The sequence below is a fragment of the Lepisosteus platostomus genome, chromosome 10 (genome assembly GCF_059453375.1).
Source record: "Lepisosteus platostomus isolate fLepPlt1 chromosome 10, fLepPlt1.hap1, whole genome shotgun sequence".
Lineage (NCBI taxonomy): Eukaryota > Metazoa > Chordata > Actinopteri > Semionotiformes > Lepisosteidae > Lepisosteus > Lepisosteus platostomus.
In genome coordinates, this window is record NC_142620.1 from 27,809,466 (window position 1) to 27,834,955 (window position 25,490).

The following is a 25,490-nucleotide window of genomic DNA, read 5'->3' on the forward strand; positions in this document are numbered from 1 at the left end:
GGAGTTGAGAAAACGCGTTTATTTCGGGCTGAAAAACACGTTTTGAAAAGTGTTCTGTTCCTGCCCTATAACTTACATGTTGGTGACCAAAGTTGCCAAAACGTGTTTATTTGTGCTTAAAAACACGTTTTGACAACTTCTGCACACTGGGGTTAAGGGCTGACTCAGTGGGCTCTTCTGAGCCAGTCAGTTACACTGTGATTCCAAGGGTTGAGAAAACGCGTTTTTATCGGGCTGAAAAACACGTTTTGAAAAGTGTTCTGTTCCTGCCCTATAACTTACATGTTGGTGACCAAAGTTGCCAAAACGTGTTTATTTGTGCTGAAAAACACGTTTTGACAACTTCTGCACACTGGGGTTAAGGGCTGAATCAGTGGGCTCTTCTGAGCCAGTCAGTTACCCTGTGATTCCAAGGGTTGAGAAAACGCGTTTATTTCGGGCTGAAAAACACGTTTTGAAAAGTGTTCTGTTCCTGCCCTATAACTTACATGTTGGTGACCAAAGTTGCCAAAACGTGTTTATTTGTGCTTATAAACACGTTTTGACAACTTCTGCACACTGGGGTTAAGGGCTGACTCAGTGGGCTCTTCTGAGCCAGTCAGTTACACTGTGATTCCAAGGGTTGAGAAAACGCGTTTATTTCGGGCTGAAAAACACGTTTTGAAAAGTGTTCTGTTCCTGCCCTATAACTTACATGTTGGTGACCAAAGTTGCCAAAACGTGTTTATTTGTGCTGAAAAACACGTTTTGACAACTTCTGCACACTGGGGTTAAGGGCTGACTCAGTGGGCTCTTCTGAGCCAGTCAGTTACACTGTGATTCCAAGAGTTGAGAAAACGCGTTTATTTCGGGCTGAAAAACACGTTTTGAAAAGTGTTCTGTTCCTGCCCTATAACTTACATGTTGTTGACCAAAGTTGCCAAAACGTGTTTATTTGTGCTGAAAAACACGTTTTGACAACTTCTGCACACTGGGGTTGAGGGCTTACTCATTGGGCTCTTCTGAGCCAGTCAGTTACACTGTGATTCCAAGGGTTGAGAAAACGCGTTTATTTCGGGCTGAAAAACACGTTTTGAAAAGTGTTCTGTTCCTGCCCTATAACTTACATGTTGTTGACCAAAGTTGCCAAAACGTGTTTATTTGTGCTGAAAAACACGTTTTGACAACTTCTGCACACTGGGGTTAAGGGCTGACTCAGTGGGCTCTTCTGAGCCAGTCAGTTACACTGTGATTCCAGGAGTTGAGAAAACGCGTTTATTTCGGGCTGAAAAACACGTTTTGAAAAGTGTTCTGTTCCTGCCCTATAACTTACATGTTGTTGACCAAAGTTGCCAAAACGTGTTTATTTGTGCTGAAAAACACGTTTTGACAACTTCTGCACACTGGGGTTAAGGGCTGACTCAGTGGGCTCTTCTGAGCCAGTCAGTTACACTGTGATTCCAGGAGTTGAGAAAACGCGTTTATTTCGGGCTGAAAAACACGTTTTGAAAAGTGTTCTGTTCCTGCCCTATAACTTACATGTTGTTGACCAAAGTTGCCAAAACGTGTTTATTTGTGCTGAAAAACACGTTTTGACAACTTCTGCACACTGGGGTTAAGGGCTGACTCAGTGGGCTCTTCTGAGCCAGTCAGTTACACTGTGATTCCAGGAGTTGAGAAAACGCGTTTATTTCGGGCTGAAAAACACGTTTTGAAAAGTGTTCTGTTCCTGCCCTATAACTTACATGTTGGTGACCAAAGTTGCCAAAACGTGTTTATTTGTGCTTAAAAACACGTTTTGACAACTTCTGCACACTGGGGTTAAGGGCTGACTCAGTGGGCTCTTCTGAGCCAGTCAGTTACACTGTGATTCCAGGAGTTGAGAAAACGCTTTTATTTCGGGCTGAAAAACACGTTTTGAAAAGTGTTCTGTTCCTGTCCTATAACTTACATGTTGGTGACCAAAGTTGCCAAAACGTGTTTATTTGTGCTGAAAAACACGTTTTGACAACTTCTGCACACTGGGGTTAAGGGCTGAATCAGTGGGCTCTTCTGAGCCAGTCAGTTACCCTGTGATTCCAAGGGTTGAGAAAACGCGTTTATTTCGGGCTGAAAAACACGTTTTGAAAAGTGTTCTGTTCCTGCCCTATAACTTACATGTTGGTGACCAAAGTTGCCAAAACGTGTTTATTTGTGCTTAAAAACACGTTTTGACAACTTCTGCACACTGGGGTTAAGGGCTGACTCAGTGGGCTCTTCTGAGCCAGTCAGTTACACTGTGATTCAAAGGGTTGAGAAAACGCGTTTATTTCGGGCTGAAAAACACGTTTTGAAAAGTGTTCTGTTCCTGCCCTATAACTTACATGTTGGTGACCAAAGTTGCCAAAACGTGTTTATTTGTGCTTAAAAACACGTTTTGACAACTTCTGCACACTGGGGTTAAGGGCTGACTCAGTGGGCTCTTCTGAGCCAGTCAGTTACACTGTGATTCAAAGGGTTGAGAAAACGCGTTTATTTCGGGCTGAAAAACACGTTTTGAAAAGTGTTCTGTTCCTGCCCTATAACTTATATGTTGTTGACCAAAGTTGCCAAAACGTGTTTATTTGTGCTGAAAAACACGTTTTGACAACTTCTGCACACTGGGGTTAAGGGCTGACTCAGTGGGCTCTTCTGAGCCAGTCAGTTACACTGTGATTCCAGGAGTTGAGAAAACGCGTTTATTTCGGGCTGAAAAACACGTTTTGAAAAGTGTTCTGTTCCTGCCCTATAACTTACATGTTGGTGACCAAAGTTGCCAAAACGTGTTTATTTGTGCTGAAAAACACGTTTTGACAACTTCTGCACACTGGGGTTAAGGGCTGACTCAGTGGGCTCTTCTGAGCCAGTCAGTTACACTGTGATTCCAAGGGTTGAGAAAACGCGTTTATATCGGGCTGAAAAACACGTTTTGAAAAGTGTTCTGTTCCTGCCCTATAAGTTACATGTTGTTGACCAAAGTTGCCAAAACGTGTTTATTTGTGCTGAAAAACACGTTTTGACAACGTCTGCACACTGGGGTTAAGGGCTGACTCAGTGGGCTCTTCTGAGCCAGTCAGTTACACTGTGATTCCAGGAGTTGAGAAAACGCGTTTATTTCGGGCTGAAAAACACGTTTTGAAAAGTGTTCTGTTCCTGCCCTATAACTTACATGTTGGTGACCAAAGTTGCCAAAACGTGTTTATTTGTGCTTAAAAACACGTTTTGACAACTTCTGCACACTGGGGTTAAGGGCTGACTCAGTGGGCTCTTCTGAGCCAGTCAGTTACACTGTGATTCCAAGGGTTGAGAAAACGCGTTTTTATCGGGCTGAAAAACACGTTTTGAAAAGTGTTCTGTTCCTGCCCTATAACTTACATGTTGGTGACCAAAGTTGCCAAAACGTGTTTATTTGTGCTGAAAAACACGTTTTGACAACTTCTGCACACTGGGGTTAAGGGCTGAATCAGTGGGCTCTTCTGAGCCAGTCAGTTACCCTGTGATTCCAAGGGTTGAGAAAACGCGTTTATTTCGGGCTGAAAAACACGTTTTGAAAAGTGTTCTGTTCCTGCCCTATAACTTACATGTTGGTGACCAAAGTTGCCAAAACGTGTTTATTTGTGCTTATAAACACGTTTTGACAACTTCTGCACACTGGGGTTAAGGGCTGACTCAGTGGGCTCTTCTGAGCCAGTCAGTTACCCTGTGATTCCAAGGGTTGAGAAAACGCGTTTATTTCGGGCTGAAAAACACGTTTTGAAAAGTGTTCTGTTCCTGCCCTATAACTTACATGTTGGTGACCAAAGTTGCCAAAACGTGTTTATTTGTGCTTAAAAACACGTTTTGACAACTTCTGCACACTGGGGTTAAGGGCTGACTCAGTGGGCTCTTCTGAGCCAGTCAGTTACACTGTGATTCCAAGAGTTGAGAAAACGCGTTTATTTCGGGCTGAAAAACACGTTTTGAAAAGTGTTCTGTTCCTGCCCTATAACTTACATGTTGTTGACCAAAGTTGCCAAAACGTGTTTATTTGTGCTGAAAAACACGTTTTGACAACTTCTGCACACTGGGGTTGAGGGCTTACTCATTGGGCTCTTCTGAGCCAGTCAGTTACACTGTGATTCCAAGGGTTGAGAAAACGCGTTTATTTCGGGCTGAAAAACACGTTTTGAAAAGTGTTCTGTTCCTGCCCTATAACTTACATGTTGTTGACCAAAGTTGCCAAAACGTGTTTATTTGTGCTGAAAAACACGTTTTGACAACTTCTGCACACTGGGGTTAAGGGCTGACTCAGTGGGCTCTTCTGAGCCAGTCAGTTACACTGTGATTCCAGGAGTTGAGAAAACGCGTTTATTTCGGGCTGAAAAACACGTTTTGAAAAGTGTTCTGTTCCTGCCCTATAACTTACATGTTGTTGACCAAAGTTGCCAAAACGTGTTTATTTGTGCTGAAAAACACGTTTTGACAACTTCTGCACACTGGGGTTAAGGGCTGACTCAGTGGGCTCTTCTGAGCCAGTCAGTTACACTGTGATTCCAGGAGTTGAGAAAACGCGTTTATTTCGGGCTGAAAAACACGTTTTGAAAAGTGTTCTGTTCCTGCCCTATAACTTACATGTTGTTGACCAAAGTTGCCAAAACGTGTTTATTTGTGCTGAAAAACACGTTTTGACAACTTCTGCACACTGGGGTTAAGGGCTGACTCAGTGGGCTCTTCTGAGCCAGTCAGTTACACTGTGATTCCAGGAGTTGAGAAAACGCGTTTATTTCGGGCTGAAAAACACGTTTTGAAAAGTGTTCTGTTCCTGCCCTATAACTTACATGTTGGTGACCAAAGTTGCCAAAACGTGTTTATTTGTGCTTAAAAACACGTTTTGACAACTTCTGCACACTGGGGTTAAGGGCTGACTCAGTGGGCTCTTCTGAGCCAGTCAGTTACACTGTGATTCCAGGAGTTGAGAAAACGCGTTTATTTCGGGCTGAAAAACACGTTTTGAAAAGTGTTCTGTTCCTGTCCTATAACTTACATGTTGGTGACCAAAGTTGCCAAAACGTGTTTATTTGTGCTGAAAAACACGTTTTGACAACTTCTGCACACTGGGGTTAAGGGCTGAATCAGTGGGCTCTTCTGAGCCAGTCAGTTACCCTGTGATTCCAAGGGTTGAGAAAACGCGTTTATTTCGGGCTGAAAAACACGTTTTGAAAAGTGTTCTGTTCCTGCCCTATAACTTACATGTTGGTGACCAAAGTTGCCAAAACGTGTTTATTTGTGCTTAAAAACACGTTTTGACAACTTCTGCACACTGGGGTTAAGGGCTGACTCAGTGGGCTCTTCTGAGCCAGTCAGTTACACTGTGATTCAAAGGGTTGAGAAAACGCGTTTATTTCGGGCTGAAAAACACGTTTTGAAAAGTGTTCTGTTCCTGCCCTATAACTTACATGTTGGTGACCAAAGTTGCCAAAACGTGTTTATTTGTGCTTAAAAACACGTTTTGACAACTTCTGCACACTGGGGTTAAGGGCTGACTCAGTGGGCTCTTCTGAGCCAGTCAGTTACACTGTGATTCCAGGAGTTGAGAAAACGCGTTTATTTCGGGCTGAAAAACACGTTTTGAAAAGTGTTCTGTTCCTGCCCTATAACTTACATGTTGGTGACCAAAGTTGCCAAAACGTGTTTATTTGTGCTGAAAAACACGTTTTGACAACTTCTGCACACTGGGGTTAAGGGCTGACTCAGTGGGCTCTTCTGAGCCAGTCAGTTACACTGTGATTCCAGGAGTTGAGAAAACGCGTTTATTTCGGGCTGAAAAACACGTTTTGAAAAGTGTTCTGTTCCTGCCCTATAACTTACATGTTGGTGACCAAAGTTGCCAAAACGTGTTTATTTGTGCTGAAAAACACGTTTTGACAACTTCTGCACACTGGGGTTAAGGGCTGAATCAGTGGGCTCTTCTGAGCCAGTCAGTTACCCTGTGATTCCAAGGGTTGAGAAAACGCGTTTATTTCGGGCTGAAAAACACGTTTTGAAAAGTGTTCTGTTCCTGCCCTATAACTTACATGTTGGTGACCAAAGTTGCCAAAACGTGTTTATTTGTGCTTAAAAACACGTTTTGACAACTTCTGCACACTGGGGTTAAGGGCTGACTCAGTGGGCTCTTCTGAGCCAGTCAGTTACACTGTGATTCAAAGGGTTGAGAAAACGCGTTTATTTCGGGCTGAAAAACACGTTTTGAAAAGTGTTCTGTTCCTGCCCTATAACTTACATGTTGGTGACCAAAGTTGCCAAAACGTGTTTATTTGTGCTTAAAAACACGTTTTGACAACTTCTGCACACTGGGGTTAAGGGCTGACTCAGTGGGCTCTTCTGAGCCAGTCAGTTACACTGTGATTCCAAGGGTTGAGAAAACGCGTTTATTTCGGGCTGAAAAACACGTTTTGAAAAGTGTTCTGTTCCTGCCCTATAACTTACATGTTGTTGACCAAAGTTGCCAAAACGTGTTTATTTGTGCTGAAAAACACGTTTTGACAACTTCTGCACACTGGGGTTAAGGGCTGACTCAGTGGGCTCTTCTGAGCCAGTCAGTTACACTGTGATTCCAGGAGTTGAGAAAACGCGTTTATTTCGGGCTGAAAAACACGTTTTGAAAAGTGTTCTGTTCCTGCCCTATAACTTACATGTTGTTGACCAAAGTTGCCAAAACGTGTTTATTTGTGCTGAAAAACACGTTTTGACAACTTCTGCACACTGGGGTTAAGGGCTGACTCAGTGGGCTCTTCTGAGCCAGTCAGTTACACTGTGATTCCAGGAGTTGAGAAAACGCGTTTATTTCGGGCTGAAAAACACGTTTTGAAAAGTGTTCTGTTCCTGCCCTATAACTTACATGTTGGTGACCAAAGTTGCCAAAACGTGTTTATTTGTGCTTAAAAACACGTTTTGACAACTTCTGCACACTGGGGTTAAGGGCTGACTCAGTGGGCTCTTCTGAGCCAGTCAGTTACACTGTGATTCCAAGGGTTGAGAAAACGCGTTTATTTCGGGCTGAAAAACACGTTTTGAAAAGTGTTCTGTTCCGGCCCTATAACTTACATGTTGTTGACCAAAGTTGCCAAAACGTGTTTATTTGTGCTGAAAAACACGTTTTGACAACTTCTGCACACTGGGGTTAAGGGCTGACTCAGTGGGCTCTTCTGAGCCAGTCAGTTACACTGTGATTCCAAGGGTTGAGAAAACGCGTTTATTTCGGGCTGAAAAACACGTTTTGAAAAGTGTTCTGTTCCTGCCCTATAACTTACATGTTGTTGACCAAAGTTGCCAAAACGTGTTTATTTGTGCTCAAAAACACGTTTTGACAACTTCTGCACACTGGGGTTAAGGGCTGACTCAGTGGGCTCTTCTGAGCCAGTCAGTTACACTGTGATTCCAGAAGTTGAGAAAACGCGTTTATTTCGGGCTGAAAAACACGTTTTGAAAAGTGTTCTGTTCCTGCCCTATAACTTACATGTTGGTGACCAAAGTTGCCAAAACGTGTTTATTTGTGCTGAAAAACACGTTTTGACAACTTCTGCACACTGGGGTTAAGGGCTGACTCAGTGGGCTCTTCTGAGCCAGTCAGTTACACTGTGATTCGAGGAGTTGAGAAAACGCGTTTATTTCGGGCTGAAAAACACGTTTTGAAAAGTGTTCTGTTCCTGCCCTATAACTTACATGTTGGTGACCAAAGTTGCCAAAACGTGTTTATTTGTGCTTAAAAACACGTTTTGACAACTTCTGCACACTGGGGTTAAGGGCTGACTCAGTGGGCTCTTCTGAGCCAGTCAGTTACACTGTGATTCCAAGGGTTGAGAAAACGCGTTTATTTCGGGCTGAAAAACACGTTTTGAAAAGTGTTCTGTTCCTGCCCTATAACTTACATGTTGGTGACCAAAGTTGCCAAAACGTGTTTATTTGTGCTGAAAAACACGTTTTGACAACTTCTGCACACTGGGGTTAAGGGCTGACTCAGTGGGCTCTTCTGAGCCAGTCAGTTACACTGTGATTCCAAGGGTTGAGAAAACGCGTTTATTTCGGGCTGAAAAACACGTTTTGAAAAGTGTTCTGTTCCTGCCCTATAACTTACATGTTGTTGACCAAAGTTGCCAAAACGTGTTTATTTGTGCTGAAAAACACGTTTTGACAACTTCTGCACACTGGGGTTAAGGGCTGACTCAGTGGGCTCTTCTGAGCCAGTCAGTTACACTGTGATTCCAAGGGTTGAGAAAACGCGTTTATTTCGGGCTGAAAAACACGTTTTGAAAAGTGTTCTGTTCCTGCCCTATAACTTACATGTTGTTGACCAAAGTTGCCAAAACGTGTTTATTTGTGCTGAAAAACACGTTTTGACAACTTCTGCACACTGGGGTTAAGGGCTGACTCAGTGGGCTCTTCTGAGCCAGTCAGTTACACTGTGATTCCAAGAGTTGAGAAAACGCGTTTATTTCGGGCTGAAAAACACGTTTTGAAAAGTGTTCTGTTCCTGCCCTATAACTTACATGTTGTTGACCAAAGTTGCCAAAACGTGTTTATTTGTGCTGAAAAACACGTTTTGACAACTTCTGCACACTGGGGTTGAGGGCTTACTCATTGGGCTCTTCTGAGCCAGTCAGTTACACTGTGATTCCAAGGGTTGAGAAAACGCGTTTATTTCGGGCTGAAAAACACGTTTTGAAAAGTGTTCTGTTCCTGCCCTATAACTTACATGTTGTGGACCAAAGTTGCCAAAACGTGTTTATTTGTGCTGAAAAACACGTTTTGACAACTTCTGCACACTGGGGTTAAGGGCTGACTCAGTGGGCTCTTCTGAGCCAGTCAGTTACACTGTGATTCCAGGAGTTGAGAAAACGCGTTTATTTCGGGCTGAAAAACACGTTTTGAAAAGTGTTCTGTTCCTGCCCTATAACTTACATGTTGTTGACCAAAGTTGCCAAAACGTGTTTATTTGTGCTGAAAAACACGTTTTGACAACTTCTGCACACTGGGGTTAAGGGCTGACTCAGTGGGCTCTTCTGAGCCAGTCAGTTACACTGTGATTCCAGGAGTTGAGAAAACGCGTTTATTTCGGGCTGAAAAACACGTTTTGAAAAGTGTTCTGTTCCTGCCCTATAACTTACATGTTGTTGACCAAAGTTGCCAAAACGTGTTTATTTGTGCTGAAAAACACGTTTTGACAACTTCTGCACACTGGGGTTAAGGGCTGACTCAGTGGGCTCTTCTGAGCCAGTCAGTTACACTGTGATTCCAGGAGTTGAGAAAACGCGTTTATTTCGGGCTGAAAAACACGTTTTGAAAAGTGTTCTGTTCCTGCCCTATAACTTACATGTTGGTGACCAAAGTTGCCAAAACGTGTTTATTTGTGCTTAAAAACACGTTTTGACAACTTCTGCACACTGGGGTTAAGGGCTGACTCAGTGGGCTCTTCTGAGCCAGTCAGTTACACTGTGATTCCAAGGGTTGAGAAAACGCGTTTATTTCGGGCTGAAAAACACGTTTTGAAAAGTGTTCTGTTCCGGCCCTATAACTTACATGTTGGTGACCAAAGTTGCCAAAACGTGTTTATTTGTGCTGAAAAACACGTTTTGACAACTTCTGCACACTGGGGTTAAGGGCTGACTCAGTGGGCTCTTCTGAGCCAGTCAGTTACACTGTGATTCCAAGGGTTGAGAAAACGCGTTTATTTCGGGCTGAAAAACACGTTTTGAAAAGTGTTCTGTTCCTGCCCTATAACTTACATGTTGTTGACCAAAGTTGCCAAAACGTGTTTATTTGTGCTGAAAAACACGTTTTGACAACTTCTGCACACTGGGGTTAAGGGCTGACTCAGTGGGCTCTTCTGAGCCAGTCAGTTACACTGTGATTCCAGGAGTTGAGAAAACGCGTTTATTTCGGGCTGAAAAACACGTTTTGAAAAGTGTTCTGTTCCTGCCCTATAACTTACATGTTGTTGACCAAAGTTGCCAAAACGTGTTTATTTGTGCTGAAAAACACGTTTTGACAACTTCTGCACACTGGGGTTAAGGGCTGACTCAGTGGGCTCTTCTGAGCCAGTCAGTTACACTGTGATTCCAGGAGTTGAGAAAACGCGTTTATTTCGGGCTGAAAAACACGTTTTGAAAAGTGTTCTGTTCCTGCCCTATAACTTACATGTTGGTGACCAAAGTTGCCAAAACGTGTTTATTTGTGCTGAAAAACACGTTTTGACAACTTCTGCACACTGGGGTTAAGGGCTGAATCAGTGGGCTCTTCTGAGCCAGTCAGTTACACTGTGATTCCAAGAGTTGAGAAAACGCGTTTATTTCGGGCTGAAAAACACGTTTTGAAAAGTGTTCTGTTCCTGCCCTATAACTTACATGTTGTTGACCAAAGTTGCCAAAACGTGTTTATTTGTGCTGAAAAACACGTTTTGACAACTTCTGCACACTGGGGTTAAGGGTGACTCAGTGGGCTCTTCTGAGCCAGTCAGTTACACTGTGATTCCAAGGGTTGAGAAAACGCGTTTATTTCGGGCTGAAAAACACGTTTTGAAAAGTGTTCTGTTCCTGCCCTATAACTTACATGTTGTTGACCAAAGTTGCCAAAACGTGTTTATTTGTGCTGAAAAACACGTTTTGACAACTTCTGCACACTGGGGTTAAGGGCTGACTCAGTGGGCTCTTCTGAGCCAGTCAGTTACACTGTGATTCCAGGAGTTGAGAAAACGCGTTTATTTCGGGCTGAAAAACACGTTTTGAAAAGTGTTCTGTTCCTGCCCTATAACTTACATGTTGGTGACCAAAGTTGCCAAAACGTGTTTATTTGTGCTGAAAAACACGTTTTGACAACTTCTGCACACTGGGGTTAAGGGCTGAATCAGTGGGCTCTTCTGAGCCAGTCAGTTACACTGTGATTCCAAGGGTTGAGAAAACGCGTTTATTTCGGGCTGAAAAACACGTTTTGAAAAGTGTTCTGTTCCTGCCCTATAACTTACATGTTGGTGACCAAAGTTGCCAAAACGTGTTTATTTGTGCTTAAAAACACGTTTTGAAAACTTCTGCACACTGGGGTTAAGGGCTGACTCAGTGGGCTCTTCTGAGCCAGTCAGTTACACTGTGATTCAAAGGGTTGAGAAAACGCGTTTATTTCGGGCTGAAAAACACGTTTTGAAAAGTGTTCTGTTCCTGCCCTATAACTTACATGTTGGTGACCAAAGTTGCCAAAACGTGTTTCTTTGTGCTGAAAAACACGTTTTGACAACTTCTGCACACTGGGGTTAAGGGATGACTCAGTGAGCTCTTCTGAGCCAGTCAGTTACACTGTGATTCCAGGAGTTGAGAAAACGCGTTTATTTCGGGCTGAAAAACACGTTTTGAAAAGTGTTCTGTTCCTGCCCTATAACTTACATGTTGTTGACCAAAGTTGCCAAAACGTGTTTATTTGTGCTGAAAAACACGTTTTGACAACTTCTGCACACTGGGGTTAAGGGATGACTCAGTGGGCTCTTCTGAGCCAGTCAGTTACACTGTGATTCCAGGAGTTGAGAAAACGCGTTTATTTCGGGCTGAAAAACACGTTTTGAAAAGTGTTCTGTTCCTGCCCTATAACTTACATGTTGGTGACCAAAGTTGCCAAAACGTGTTTATTTGTGCTTAAAAACACGTTTTGACAACTTCTGCACACTGGGGTTAAGGGCTGACTCAGTGGGCTCTTCTGAGCCAGTCAGTTACACTGTGATTCCAGGAGTTGAGAAAACGCGTTTATTTCGGGCTGAAAAACACGTTTTGAAAAGTGTTCTGTTCCTGCCCTATAACTTACATGTTGGTGACCAAAGTTGCCAAAACGTGTTTATTTGTGCTTATAAACACGTTTTGACAACTTCTGCACACTGGGGTTAAGGGCTGACTCAGTGGGCTCTTCTGAGCCAGTCAGTTACACTGTGATTCCAAGGGTTGAGAAAACGCGTTTATTTCGGGCTGAAAAACACGTTTTGAAAAGTGTTCTGTTCCTGCCCTATAACTTACATGTTGGTGACCAAAGTTGCCAAAACGTGTTTATTTGTGCTGAAAAACACGTTTTGACAACTTCTGCACACTGGGGTTAAGGGCTGACTCAGTGGGCTCTTCTGAGCCAGTCAGTTACACTGTGATTCCAAGAGTTGAGAAAACGCGTTTATTTCGGGCTGAAAAACACGTTTTGAAAAGTGTTCTGTTCCTGCCCTATAACTTACATGTTGTTGACCAAAGTTGCCAAAACGTGTTTATTTGTGCTGAAAAACACGTTTTGACAACTTCTGCACACTGGGGTTGAGGGCTTACTCATTGGGCTCTTCTGAGCCAGTCAGTTACACTGTGATTCCAAGGGTTGAGAAAACGCGTTTATTTCGGGCTGAAAAACACGTTTTGAAAAGTGTTCTGTTCCTGCCCTATAACTTACATGTTGTTGACCAAAGTTGCCAAAACGTGTTTATTTGTGCTGAAAAACATGTTTTGACAACTTCTGCACACTGGGGTTAAGGGCTGACTCAGTGGGCTCTTCTGAGCCAGTCAGTTACACTGTGATTCCAGGAGTTGAGAAAACGCGTTTATTTCGGGCTGAAAAACACGTTTTGAAAAGTGTTCTGTTCCTGCCCTATAACTTACATGTTGTTGACCAAAGTTGCCAAAACGTGTTTATTTGTGCTGAAAAACACGTTTTGACAACTTCTGCACACTGGGGTTAAGGGCTGACTCAGTGGGCTCTTCTGAGCCAGTCAGTTACACTGTGATTCCAGGAGTTGAGAAAACGCGTTTATTTCGGGCTGAAAAACACGTTTTGAAAAGTGTTCTGTTCCTGCCCTATAACTTACATGTTGTTGACCAAAGTTGCCAAAACGTGTTTATTTGTGCTGAAAAACACGTTTTGACAACTTCTGCACACTGGGGTTAAGGGCTGACTCAGTGGGCTCTTCTGAGCCAGTCAGTTACACTGTGATTCCAGGAGTTGAGAAAACGCGTTTATTTCGGGCTGAAAAACACGTTTTGAAAAGTGTTCTGTTCCTGCCCTATAACTTACATGTTGGTGACCAAAGTTGCCAAAACGTGTTTATTTGTGCTTAAAAACACGTTTTGACAACTTCTGCACACTGGGGTTAAGGGCTGACTCAGTGGGCTCTTCTGAGCCAGTCAGTTACACTGTGATTCCAGGAGTTGAGAAAACGCGTTTATTTCGGGCTGAAAAACACGTTTTGAAAAGTGTTCTGTTCCTGTCCTATAACTTACATGTTGGTGACCAAAGTTGCCAAAACGTGTTTATTTGTGCTGAAAAACACGTTTTGACAACTTCTGCACACTGGGGTTAAGGGCTGAATCAGTGGGCTCTTCTGAGCCAGTCAGTTACCCTGTGATTCCAAGGGTTGAGAAAACGCGTTTATTTCGGGCTGAAAAACACGTTTTGAAAAGTGTTCTGTTCCTGCCCTATAACTTACATGTTGGTGACCAAAGTTGCCAAAACGTGTTTATTTGTGCTTAAAAACACGTTTTGACAACTTCTGCACACTGGGGTTAAGGGCTGACTCAGTGGGCTCTTCTGAGCCAGTCAGTTACACTGTGATTCAAAGGGTTGAGAAAACGCGTTTATTTCGGGCTGAAAAACACGTTTTGAAAAGTGTTCTGTTCCTGCCCTATAACTTACATGTTGGTGACCAAAGTTGCCAAAACGTGTTTATTTGTGCTTAAAAACACGTTTTGACAACTTCTGCACACTGGGGTTAAGGGCTGACTCAGTGGGCTCTTCTGAGCCAGTCAGTTACACTGTGATTCAAAGGGTTGAGAAAACGCGTTTATTTCGGGCTGAAAAACACGTTTTGAAAAGTGTTCTGTTCCTGCCCTATAACTTATATGTTGTTGACCAAAGTTGCCAAAACGTGTTTATTTGTGCTGAAAAACACGTTTTGACAACTTCTGCACACTGGGGTTAAGGGCTGACTCAGTGGGCTCTTCTGAGCCAGTCAGTTACACTGTGATTCCAGGAGTTGAGAAAACGCGTTTATTTCGGGCTGAAAAACACGTTTTGAAAAGTGTTCTGTTCCTGCCCTATAACTTACATGTTGGTGACCAAAGTTGCCAAAACGTGTTTATTTGTGCTGAAAAACACGTTTTGACAACTTCTGCACACTGGGGTTAAGGGCTGACTCAGTGGGCTCTTCTGAGCCAGTCAGTTACACTGTGATTCCAGGAGTTGAGAAAACGCGTTTATTTCGGGCTGAAAAACACGTTTTGAAAAGTGTTCTGTTCCTGCCCTATAACTTACATGTTGGTGACCAAAGTTGCCAAAACGTGTTTATTTGTGCTGAAAAACACGTTTTGACAACTTCTGCACACTGGGGTTAAGGGCTGAATCAGTGGGCTCTTCTGAGCCAGTCAGTTACCCTGTGATTCCAAGGGTTGAGAAAACGCGTTTATTTCGGGCTGAAAAACACGTTTTGAAAAGTGTTCTGTTCCTGCCCTATAACTTACATGTTGGTGACCAAAGTTGCCAAAACGTGTTTATTTGTGCTTAAAAACACGTTTTGACAACTTCTGCACACTGGGGTTAAGGGCTGACTCAGTGGGCTCTTCTGAGCCAGTCAGTTACACTGTGATTCAAAGGGTTGAGAAAACGCGTTTATTTCGGGCTGAAAAACACGTTTTGAAAAGTGTTCTGTTCCTGCCCTATAACTTACATGTTGGTGACCAAAGTTGCCAAAACGTGTTTATTTGTGCTTAAAAACACGTTTTGACAACTTCTGCACACTGGGGTTAAGGGCTGACTCAGTGGGCTCTTCTGAGCCAGTCAGTTACACTGTGATTCCAAGGGTTGAGAAAACGCGTTTATTTCGGGCTGAAAAACACGTTTTGAAAAGTGTTCTGTTCCTGCCCTATAACTTACATGTTGTTGACCAAAGTTGCCAAAACGTGTTTATTTGTGCTGAAAAACACGTTTTGACAACTTCTGCACACTGGGGTTAAGGGCTGACTCAGTGGGCTCTTCTGAGCCAGTCAGTTACACTGTGATTCGAGGAGTTGAGAAAACGCGTTTATTTCGGGCTGAAAAACACGTTTTGAAAAGTGTTCTGTTCCTGCCCTATAACTTACATGTTGTTGACCAAAGTTGCCAAAACGTGTTTATTTGTGCTGAAAAACACGTTTTGACAACTTCTGCACACTGGGGTTAAGGGCTGACTCAGTGGGCTCTTCTGAGCCAGTCAGTTACACTGTGATTCCAGGAGTTGAGAAAACGCGTTTATTTCGGGCTGAAAAACAGGTTTTGAAAAGTGTTCTGTTCCTGCCCTATAACTTACATGTTGGTGACCAAAGTTGCCAAAACGTGTTTATTTGTGCTTAAAAACACGTTTTGACAACTTCTGCACACTGGGGTTAAGGGCTGACTCAGTGGGCTCTTCTGAGCCAGTCAGTTACACTGTGATTCCAAGGGTTGAGAAAACGCGTTTATTTCGGGCTGAAAAACACGTTTTGAAAAGTGTTCTGTTCCGGCCCTATAACTTACATGTTGGTGACCAAAGTTGCCAAAACGTGTTTATTTGTGCTGAAAAACACGTTTTGACAACTTCTGCACACTGGGGTTAAGGGCTGACTCAGTGGGCTCTTCTGAGCCAGTCAGTTACACTGTGATTCCAAGGGTTGAGAAAACGCGTTTATTTCGGGCTGAAAAACACGTTTTGAAAAGTGTTCTGTTCCTGCCCTATAACTTACATGTTGTTGACCAAAGTTGCCAAAACGTGTTTATTTGTGCTGAAAAACACGTTTTGACAACTTCTGCACACTGGGGTTAAGGGCTGACTCAGTGGGCTCTTCTGAGCCAGTCAGTTACACTGTGATTCCAAGGGTTGAGAAAACGCGTTTATTTCGGGCTGAAAAACACGTTTTGAAAAGTGTTCTGTTCCTGCCCTATAACTTACATGTTGTTGACCAAAGTTGCCAAAACGTGTTTATTTGTGCTCAAAAACACGTTTTGACAACTTCTGCACACTGGGGTTAAGGGCTGACTCAGTGGGCTCTTCTGAGCCAGTCAGTTACACTGTGATTCCAGAAGTTGAGAAAACGCGTTTATTTCGGGCTGAAAAACACGTTTTGAAAAGTGTTCTGTTCCTGCCCTATAACTTACATGTTGGTGACCAAAGTTGCCAAAACGTGTTTATTTGTGCTGAAAAACACGTTTTGACAACTTCTGCACACTGGGGTTAAGGGCTGACTCAGTGGGCTCTTCTGAGCCAGTCAGTTACACTGTGATTCGAGGAGTTGAGAAAACGCGTTTATTTCGGGCTGAAAAACACGTTTTGAAAAGTGTTCTGTTCCTGCCCTATAACTTACATGTTGGTGACCAAAGTTGCCAAAACGTGTTTATTTGTGCTTAAAAACACGTTTTGACAACTTCTGCACACTGGGGTTAAGGGCTGACTCAGTGGGCTCTTCTGAGCCAGTCAGTTACACTGTGATTCCAAGGGTTGAGAAAACGCGTTTATTTCGGGCTGAAAAACACGTTTTGAAAAGTGTTCTGTTCCTGCCCTATAACTTACATGTTGGTGACCAAAGTTGCCAAAACGTGTTTATTTGTGCTGAAAAACACGTTTTGACAACTTCTGCACACTGGGGTTAAGGGCTGACTCAGTGGGCTCTTCTGAGCCAGTCAGTTACACTGTGATTCCAAGGGTTGAGAAAACGCGTTTATTTCGGGCTGAAAAACACGTTTTGAAAAGTGTTCTGTTCCTGCCCTATAACTTACATGTTGTTGACCAAAGTTGCCAAAACGTGTTTATTTGTGCTGAAAAACACGTTTTGACAACTTCTGCACACTGGGGTTAAGGGCTGACTCAGTGGGCTCTTCTGAGCCAGTCAGTTACACTGTGATTCCAAGGGTTGAGAAAACGCGTTTATTTCGGGCTGAAAAACACGTTTTGAAAAGTGTTCTGTTCCTGCCCTATAACTTACATGTTGTTGACCAAAGTTGCCAAAACGTGTTTATTTGTGCTGAAAAACACGTTTTGACAACTTCTGCACACTGGGGTTAAGGGCTGACTCAGTGGGCTCTTCTGAGCCAGTCAGTTACACTGTGATTCCAAGAGTTGAGAAAACGCGTTTATTTCGGGCTGAAAAACACGTTTTGAAAAGTGTTCTGTTCCTGCCCTATAACTTACATGTTGTTGACCAAAGTTGCCAAAACGTGTTTATTTGTGCTGAAAAACACGTTTTGACAACTTCTGCACACTGGGGTTGAGGGCTTACTCATTGGGCTCTTCTGAGCCAGTCAGTTACACTGTGATTCCAAGGGTTGAGAAAACGCGTTTATTTCGGGCTGAAAAACACGTTTTGAAAAGTGTTCTGTTCCTGCCCTATAACTTACATGTTGTGGACCAAAGTTGCCAAAACGTGTTTATTTGTGCTGAAAAACACGTTTTGACAACTTCTGCACACTGGGGTTAAGGGCTGACTCAGTGGGCTCTTCTGAGCCAATCAGTTACACTGTGATTCCAGGAGTTGAGAAAACGCGTTTATTTCGGGCTGAAAAACACGTTTTGAAAAGTGTTCTGTTCCTGCCCTATAACTTACATGTTGTTGACCAAAGTTGCCAAAACGTGTTTATTTGTGCTGAAAAACACGTTTTGACAACTTCTGCACACTGGGGTTAAGGGCTGACTCAGTGGGCTCTTCTGAGCCAGTCAGTTACACTGTGATTCCAGGAGTTGAGAAAACGCGTTTATTTCGGGCTGAAAAACACGTTTTGAAAAGTGTTCTGTTCCTGCCCTATAACTTACATGTTGTTGACCAAAGTTGCCAAAACGTGTTTATTTGTGCTGAAAAACACGTTTTGACAACTTCTGCACACTGGGGTTAAGGGCTGACTCAGTGGGCTCTTCTGAGCCAGTCAGTTACACTGTGATTCCAGGAGTTGAGAAAACGCGTTTATTTCGGGCTGAAAAACACGTTTTGAAAAGTGTTCTGTTCCTGCCCTATAACTTACATGTTGGTGACCAAAGTTGCCAAAACGTGTTTATTTGTGCTTAAAAACACGTTTTGACAACTTCTGCACACTGGGGTTAAGGGCTGACTCAGTGGGCTCTTCTGAGCCAGTCAGTTACACTGTGATTCCAAGGGTTGAGAAAACGCGTTTATTTCGGGCTGAAAAACACGTTTTGAAAAGTGTTCTGTTCCGGCCCTATAACTTACATGTTGGTGACCAAAGTTGCCAAAACGTGTTTATTTGTGCTGAAAAACACGTTTTGACAACTTCTGCACACTGGGGTTAAGGGCTGACTCAGTGGGCTCTTCTGAGCCAGTCAGTTACACTGTGATTCCAAGGGTTGAGAAAACGCGTTTATTTCGGGCTGAAAAACACGTTTTGAAAAGTGTTCTGTTCCTGCCCTATAACTTACATGTTGTTGACCAAAGTTGCCAAAACGTGTTTATTTGTGCTGAAAAACACGTTTTGACAACTTCTGCACACTGGGGTTAAGGGCTGACTCAGTGGGCTCTTCTGAGCCAGTCAGTTACACTGTGATTCCAAGAGTTGAGAAAACGCGTTTATTTCGGGCTGAAAAACACGTTTTGAAAAGTGTTCTGTTCCTGCCCTATAACTTACATGTTGTTGACCAAAGTTGCCAAAACGTGTTTATTTGTGCTGAAAAACACGTTTTGACAACTTCTGCACACTGGGGTTAAGGGCTGACTCAGTGGGCTCTTCTGAGCCAGTCAGTTACACTGTGATTCCAGGAGTTGAGAAAACGCGTTTATTTCGGGCTGAAAAACACGTTTTGAAAAGTGTTCTGTTCCTGCCCTATAACTTACATGTTGGTGACCAAAGTTGCCAAAACGTGTTTATTTGTGCTGAAAAACACGTTTTGACAACTTCTGCACACTGGGGTTAAGGGCTGAATCAGTGGGCTCTTCTGAGCCAGTCAGTTACACTGTGATTCCAAGAGTTGAGAAAACGCGTTTATTTCGGGCTGAAAAACACGTTTTGAAAAGTGTTCTGTTCCTGCCCTATAACTTACATGTTGTTGACCAAAGTTGCCAAAACGTGTTTATTTGTGCTGAAAAACACGTTTTGACAACTTCTGCACACTGGGGTTAAGGGTGACTCAGTGGGCTCTTCTGAGCCAGTCAGTTACACTGTGATTCCAAGGGTTGAGAAAACGCGTTTATTTCGGGCTGAAAAACACGTTTTGAAAAGTGTTCTGTTCCTGCCCTATAACTTACATGTTGTTGACCAAAGTTGCCAAAACGTGTTTATTTGTGCTGAAAAACACGTTTTGACAACTTCTGCACACTGGGGTTAAGGGCTGACTCAGTGGGCTCTTCTGAGCCAGTCAGTTACACTGTGATTCCAGGAGTTGAGAAAACGCGTTTATTTCGGGCTGAAAAACACGTTTTGAAAAGTGTTCTGTTCCTGCCCTATAACTTACATGTTGGTGACCAAAGTTGCCAAAACGTGTTTATTTGTGCTGAAAAACACGTTTTGACAACTTCTGCACACTGGGGTTAAGGGCTGAATCAGTGGGCTCTTCTGAGCCAGTCAGTTACACTGTGATTCCAAGGGTTGAGAAAACGCGTTTATTTCGGGCTGAAAAACACGTTTTGAAAAGTGTTCTGTTCCTGCCCTATAACTTACATGTTGGTGACCAAAGTTGCCAAAACGTGTTTATTTGTGCTTAAAAACACGTTTTGAAAACTTCTGCACACTGGGGTTAAGGGCTGACTCAGTGGGCTCTTCTGAGCCAGTCAGTTACACTGTGATTCAAAGGGTTGAGAAAACGCGTTTATTTCGGGCTGAAAAACACGTTTTGAAAAGTGTTCTGTTCCTGCCCTATAACTTACATGTTGGTGACCAAAGTTGCCAAAACGTGTTTCTTTGTGCTGAAAAACACGTTTTGACAACTTCTGCACACTGGGGTTAAGGGATGACTCAGTGAGCTCTTCTGAGCCAGTCAGTTACACTGTGATTCCAGGAGTTGAGAAAACGCGTTTATTTCGGGCTGAAAAACACGTTTTGAAAAGTGTTCTGTTCCTGCCCTATAACTTACATGTTGTTGACCAAAGTTGCCAAAACGTGTTTATTTGTGCTGAAAAACACGTTTTGACAACTTCTGCACACTGGGGTTAAGGGATGACTCAGTGGGCTCTTCTGAGCCAGTCAGTTACACTGTGATTCCAGGAGTTGAGAAAACGCGTTTATTTCGGGCTGAAAAACACGTTTTGAAAAGTGTTCTGTTCCTGCCCTATAACTTACATGTTGGTGACCAAAGTTGCCAAAACGTGTTTATTTGTGCTTAAAAACACGTTTTGACAACTTCTGCACACTGGGGTTAAGGGCTGACTCAGTGGGCTCTTCTGAGCCAGTCAGTTACACTGTGATTCCAGGAGTTGAGAAAACGCGTTTATTTCGGGCTGAAAAACACGTTTTGAAAAGTGTTCTGTTCCTGTCCTATAACTTACATGTTGGTGACCAAAGTTGCCAAAACGTGTTTATTTGTGCTGAAAAACACGTTTTGACAACTTCTGCACACTGGGGTTAAGGGCTGAATCAGTGGGCTCTTCTGAGCCAGTCAGTTACCCTGTGATTCCAAGGGTTGAGAAAACGCGTTTATTTCGGGCTGAAAAACACGTTTTGAAAAGTGTTCTGTTCCTGCCCTATAACTTACATGTTGGTGACCAAAGTTGCCAAAACGTGTTTATTTGTGCTTAAAAACACGTTTTGACAACTTCTGCACACTGGGGTTAAGGGCTGACTCAGTGGGCTCTTCTGAGCCAGTCAGTTACACTGTGATTCAAAGGGTTGAGAAAACGCGTTTATTTCGGGCTGAAAAACACGTTTTGAAAAGTGTTCTGTTCCTGCCCTATAACTTACATGTTGGTGACCAAAGTTGCCAAAACGTGTTTATTTGTGCTTAAAAACACGTTTTGACAACTTCTGCACACTGGGGTTAAGGGCTGACTCAGTGGGCTCTTCTGAGCCAGTCAGTTACACTGTGATTCAAAGGGTTGAGAAAACGCGTTTATTTCGGGCTGAAAAACACGTTTTGAAAAGTGTTCTGTTCCTGCCCTATAACTTATATGTTGTTGACCAAAGTTGCCAAAACGTGTTTATTTGTGCTGAAAAACACGTTTTGACAACTTCTGCACACTGGGGTTAAGGGCTGACTCAGTGGGCTCTTCTGAGCCAGTCAGTTACACTGTGATTCCAGGAGTTGAGAAAACGCGTTTATTTCGGGCTGAAAAACACGTTTTGAAAAGTGTTCTGTTCCTGCCCTATAACTTACATGTTGGTGACCAAAGTTGCCAAAACGTGTTTATTTGTGCTGAAAAACACGTTTTGACAACTTCTGCACACTGGGGTTAAGGGCTGACTCAGTGGGCTCTTCTGAGCCAGTCAGTTACACTGTGATTCCAGGAGTTGAGAAAACGCGTTTATTTCGGGCTGAAAAACACGTTTTGAAAAGTGTTCTGTTCCTGCCCTATAACTTACATGTTGGTGACCAAAGTTGCCAAAACGTGTTTATTTGTGCTGAAAAACACGTTTTGACAACTTCTGCACACTGGGGTTAAGGGCTGAATCAGTGGGCTCTTCTGAGCCAGTCAGTTACCCTGTGATTCCAAGGGTTGAGAAAACGCGTTTATTTCGGGCTGAAAAACACGTTTTGAAAAGTGTTCTGTTCCTGCCCTATAACTTACATGTTGGTGACCAAAGTTGCCAAAACGTGTTTATTTGTGCTTAAAAACACGTTTTGACAACTTCTGCACACTGGGGTTAAGGGCTGACTCAGTGGGCTCTTCTGAGCCAGTCAGTTACACTGTGATTCAAAGGGTTGAGAAAACGCGTTTATTTCGGGCTGAAAAACACGTTTTGAAAAGTGTTCTGTTCCTGCCCTATAACTTACATGTTGGTGACCAAAGTTGCCAAAACGTGTTTATTTGTGCTTAAAAACACGTTTTGACAACTTCTGCACACTGGGGTTAAGGGCTGACTCAGTGGGCTCTTCTGAGCCAGTCAGTTACACTGTGATTCCAAGGGTTGAGAAAACGCGTTTATTTCGGGCTGAAAAACACGTTTTGAAAAGTGTTCTGTTCCTGCCCTATAACTTACATGTTGTTGACCAAAGTTGCCAAAACGTGTTTATTTGTGCTGAAAAACACGTTTTGACAACTTCTGCACACTGGGGTTAAGGGCTGACTCAGTGGGCTCTTCTGAGCCAGTCAGTTACACTGTGATTCGAGGAGTTGAGAAAACGCGTTTATTTCGGGCTGAAAAACACGTTTTGAAAAGTGTTCTGTTCCTGCCCTATAACTTACATGTTGTTGACCAAAGTTGCCAAAACGTGTTTATTTGTGCTGAAAAACACGTTTTGACAACTTCTGCACACTGGGGTTAAGGGCTGACTCAGTGGGCTCTTCTGAGCCAGTCAGTTACACTGTGATTCCAGGAGTTGAGAAAACGCGTTTATTTCGGGCTGAAAAACAGGTTTTGAAAAGTGTTCTGTTCCTGCCCTATAACTTACATGTTGGTGACCAAAGTTGCCAAAACGTGTTTATTTGTGCTTAAAAACACGTTTTGACAACTTCTGCACACTGGGGTTAAGGGCTGACTCAGTGGGCTCTTCTGAGCCAGTCAGTTACACTGTGATTCCAAGGGTTGAGAAAACGCGTTTATTTCGGGCTGAAAAACACGTTTTGAAAAGTGTTCTGTTCCGGCCCTATAACTTACATGTTGGTGACCAAAGTTGCCAAAACGTGTTTATTTGTGCTGAAAAACACGTTTTGACAACTTCTGCACACTGGGGTTAAGGGCTGACTCAGTGGGCTCTTCTGAGCCAGTCAGTTACACTGTGATTCCAAGGGTTGAGAAAACGCGTTTATTTCGGGCTGAAAAACACGTTTTGAAAAGTGTTCTGTTCCTGCCCTATAACTTACATGTTGTTGACCAAAGTTGCCAAAACGTGTTTATTTGTGCTGAAAAACACGTTTTGACAACTTCTGCACACTGGGGTTAAGGGCTGACTCAGTGGGCTCTTCTGAGCCAGTCAGTTACACTGTGATTCCAAGGGTTGAGAAAACGCGTTTATTTCGGGCTGAAAAACACGTTTTGAAAAGTGTTCTGTTCCTGCCCTATAACTTACATGTTGTTGACCAAAGTTGCCAAAACGTGTTTATTTGTGCTCAAAAACACGTTTTGACAACTTCTGCACACTGGGGTTAAGGGCTGACTCAGTGGGCTCTTCTGAGCCAGTCAGTTACACTGTGATTCCAGAAGTTGAGAAAACGCGTTTATTTCGGGCTGAAAAACACGTTTTGAAAAGTGTTCTGTTCCTGCCCTATAACTTACATGTTGGTGACCAAAGTTGCCAAAACGTGTTTATTTGTGCTGAAAAACACGTTTTGACAACTTCTGCACACTGGGGTTAAGGGCTGACTCAGTGGGCTCTTCTGAGCCAGTCAGTTACACTGTGATTCGAGGAGTTGAGAAAACGCGTTTATTTCGGGCTGAAAAACACGTTTTGAAAAGTGTTCTGTTCCTGCCCTATAACTTACATGTTGGTGACCAAAGTTGCCAAAACGTGTTTATTTGTGCTTAAAAACACGTTTTGACAACTTCTGCACACTGGGGTTAAGGGCTGACTCAGTGGGCTCTTCTGAGCCAGTCAGTTACACTGTGATTCCAAGGGTTGAGAAAACGCGTTTATTTCGGGCTGAAAAACACGTTTTGAAAAGTGTTCTGTTCCTGCCCTATAACTTACATGTTGGTGACCAAAGTTGCCAAAACGTGTTTATTTGTGCTGAAAAACACGTTTTGACAACTTCTGCACACTGGGGTTAAGGGCTGACTCAGTGGGCTCTTCTGAGCCAGTCAGTTACACTGTGATTCCAAGGGTTGAGAAAACGCGTTTATTTCGGGCTGAAAAACACGTTTTGAAAAGTGTTCTGTTCCTGCCCTATAACTTACATGTTGTTGACCAAAGTTGCCAAAACGTGTTTATTTGTGCTGAAAAACACGTTTTGACAACTTCTGCACACTGGGGTTAAGGGTGACTCAGTGGGCTCTTCTGAGCCAGTCAGTTACACTGTGATTCCAAGGGTTGAGAAAACGCGTTTATTTCGGGCTGAAAAACACGTTTTGAAAAGTGTTCTGTTCCTGCCCTATAACTTACATGTTGTTGACCAAAGTTGCCAAAACGTGTTTATTTGTGCTGAAAAACACGTTTTGACAACTTCTGCACACTGGGGTTAAGGGCTGACTCAGTGGGCTCTTCTGAGCCAGTCAGTTACACTGTGATTCCAGGAGTTGAGAAAACGCGTTTATTTCGGGCTGAAAAACACGTTTTGAAAAGTGTTCTGTTCCTGCCCTATAACTTACATGTTGGTGACCAAAGTTGCCAAAACGTGTTTATTTGTGCTGAAAAACACGTTTTGACAACTTCTGCACACTGGGGTTAAGGGCTGAATCAGTGGGCTCTTCTGAGCCAGTCAGTTACACTGTGATTCCAAGGGTTGAGAAAACGCGTTTATTTCGGGCTGAAAAACACGTTTTGAAAAGTGTTCTGTTCCTGCCCTATAACTTACATGTTGGTGACCAAAGTTGCCAAAACGTGTTTATTTGTGCTTAAAAACACGTTTTGAAAACTTCTGCACACTGGGGTTAAGGGCTGACTCAGTGGGCTCTTCTGAGCCAGTCAGTTACACTGTGATTCAAAGGGTTGAGAAAACGCGTTTATTTCGGGCTGAAAAACACGTTTTGAAAAGTGTTCTGTTCCTGCCCTATAACTTACATGTTGGTGACCAAAGTTGCCAAAACGTGTTTCTTTGTGCTGAAAAACACGTTTTGACAACTTCTGAACACTGGGGTTAAGGGATGACTCAGTGAGCTCTTCTGAGCCAGTCAGTTACACTGTGATTCCAGGAGTTGAGAAAACGCGTTTATTTCGGGCTGAAAAACACGTTTTGAAAAGTGTTCTGTTCCTGCCCTATAACTTACATGTTGTTGACCAAAGTTGCCAAAACGTGTTTATTTGTGCTGAAAAACACGTTTTGACAACTTCTGCACACTGGGGTTAAGGGATGACTCAGTGGGCTCTTCTGAGCCAGTCAGTTACACTGTGATTCCAGGAGTTGAGAAAACGCGTTTATTTCGGGCTGAAAAACACGTTTTGAAAAGTGTTCTGTTCCTGCCCTATAACTTACATGTTGGTGACCAAAGTTGCCAAAACGTGTTTATTTGTGCTTAAAAACACGTTTTGACAACTTCTGCACACTGGGGTTAAGGGCTGACTCAGTGGGCTCTTCTGAGCCAGTCAGTTACACTGTGATTCCAGGAGTTGAGAAAACGCGTTTATTTCGGGCTGAAAAACACGTTTTGAAAAGTGTTCTGTTCCTGTCCTATAACTTACATGTTGGTGACCAAAGTTGCCAAAACGTGTTTATTTGTGCTGAAAAACACGTTTTGACAACTTCTGCACACTGGGGTTA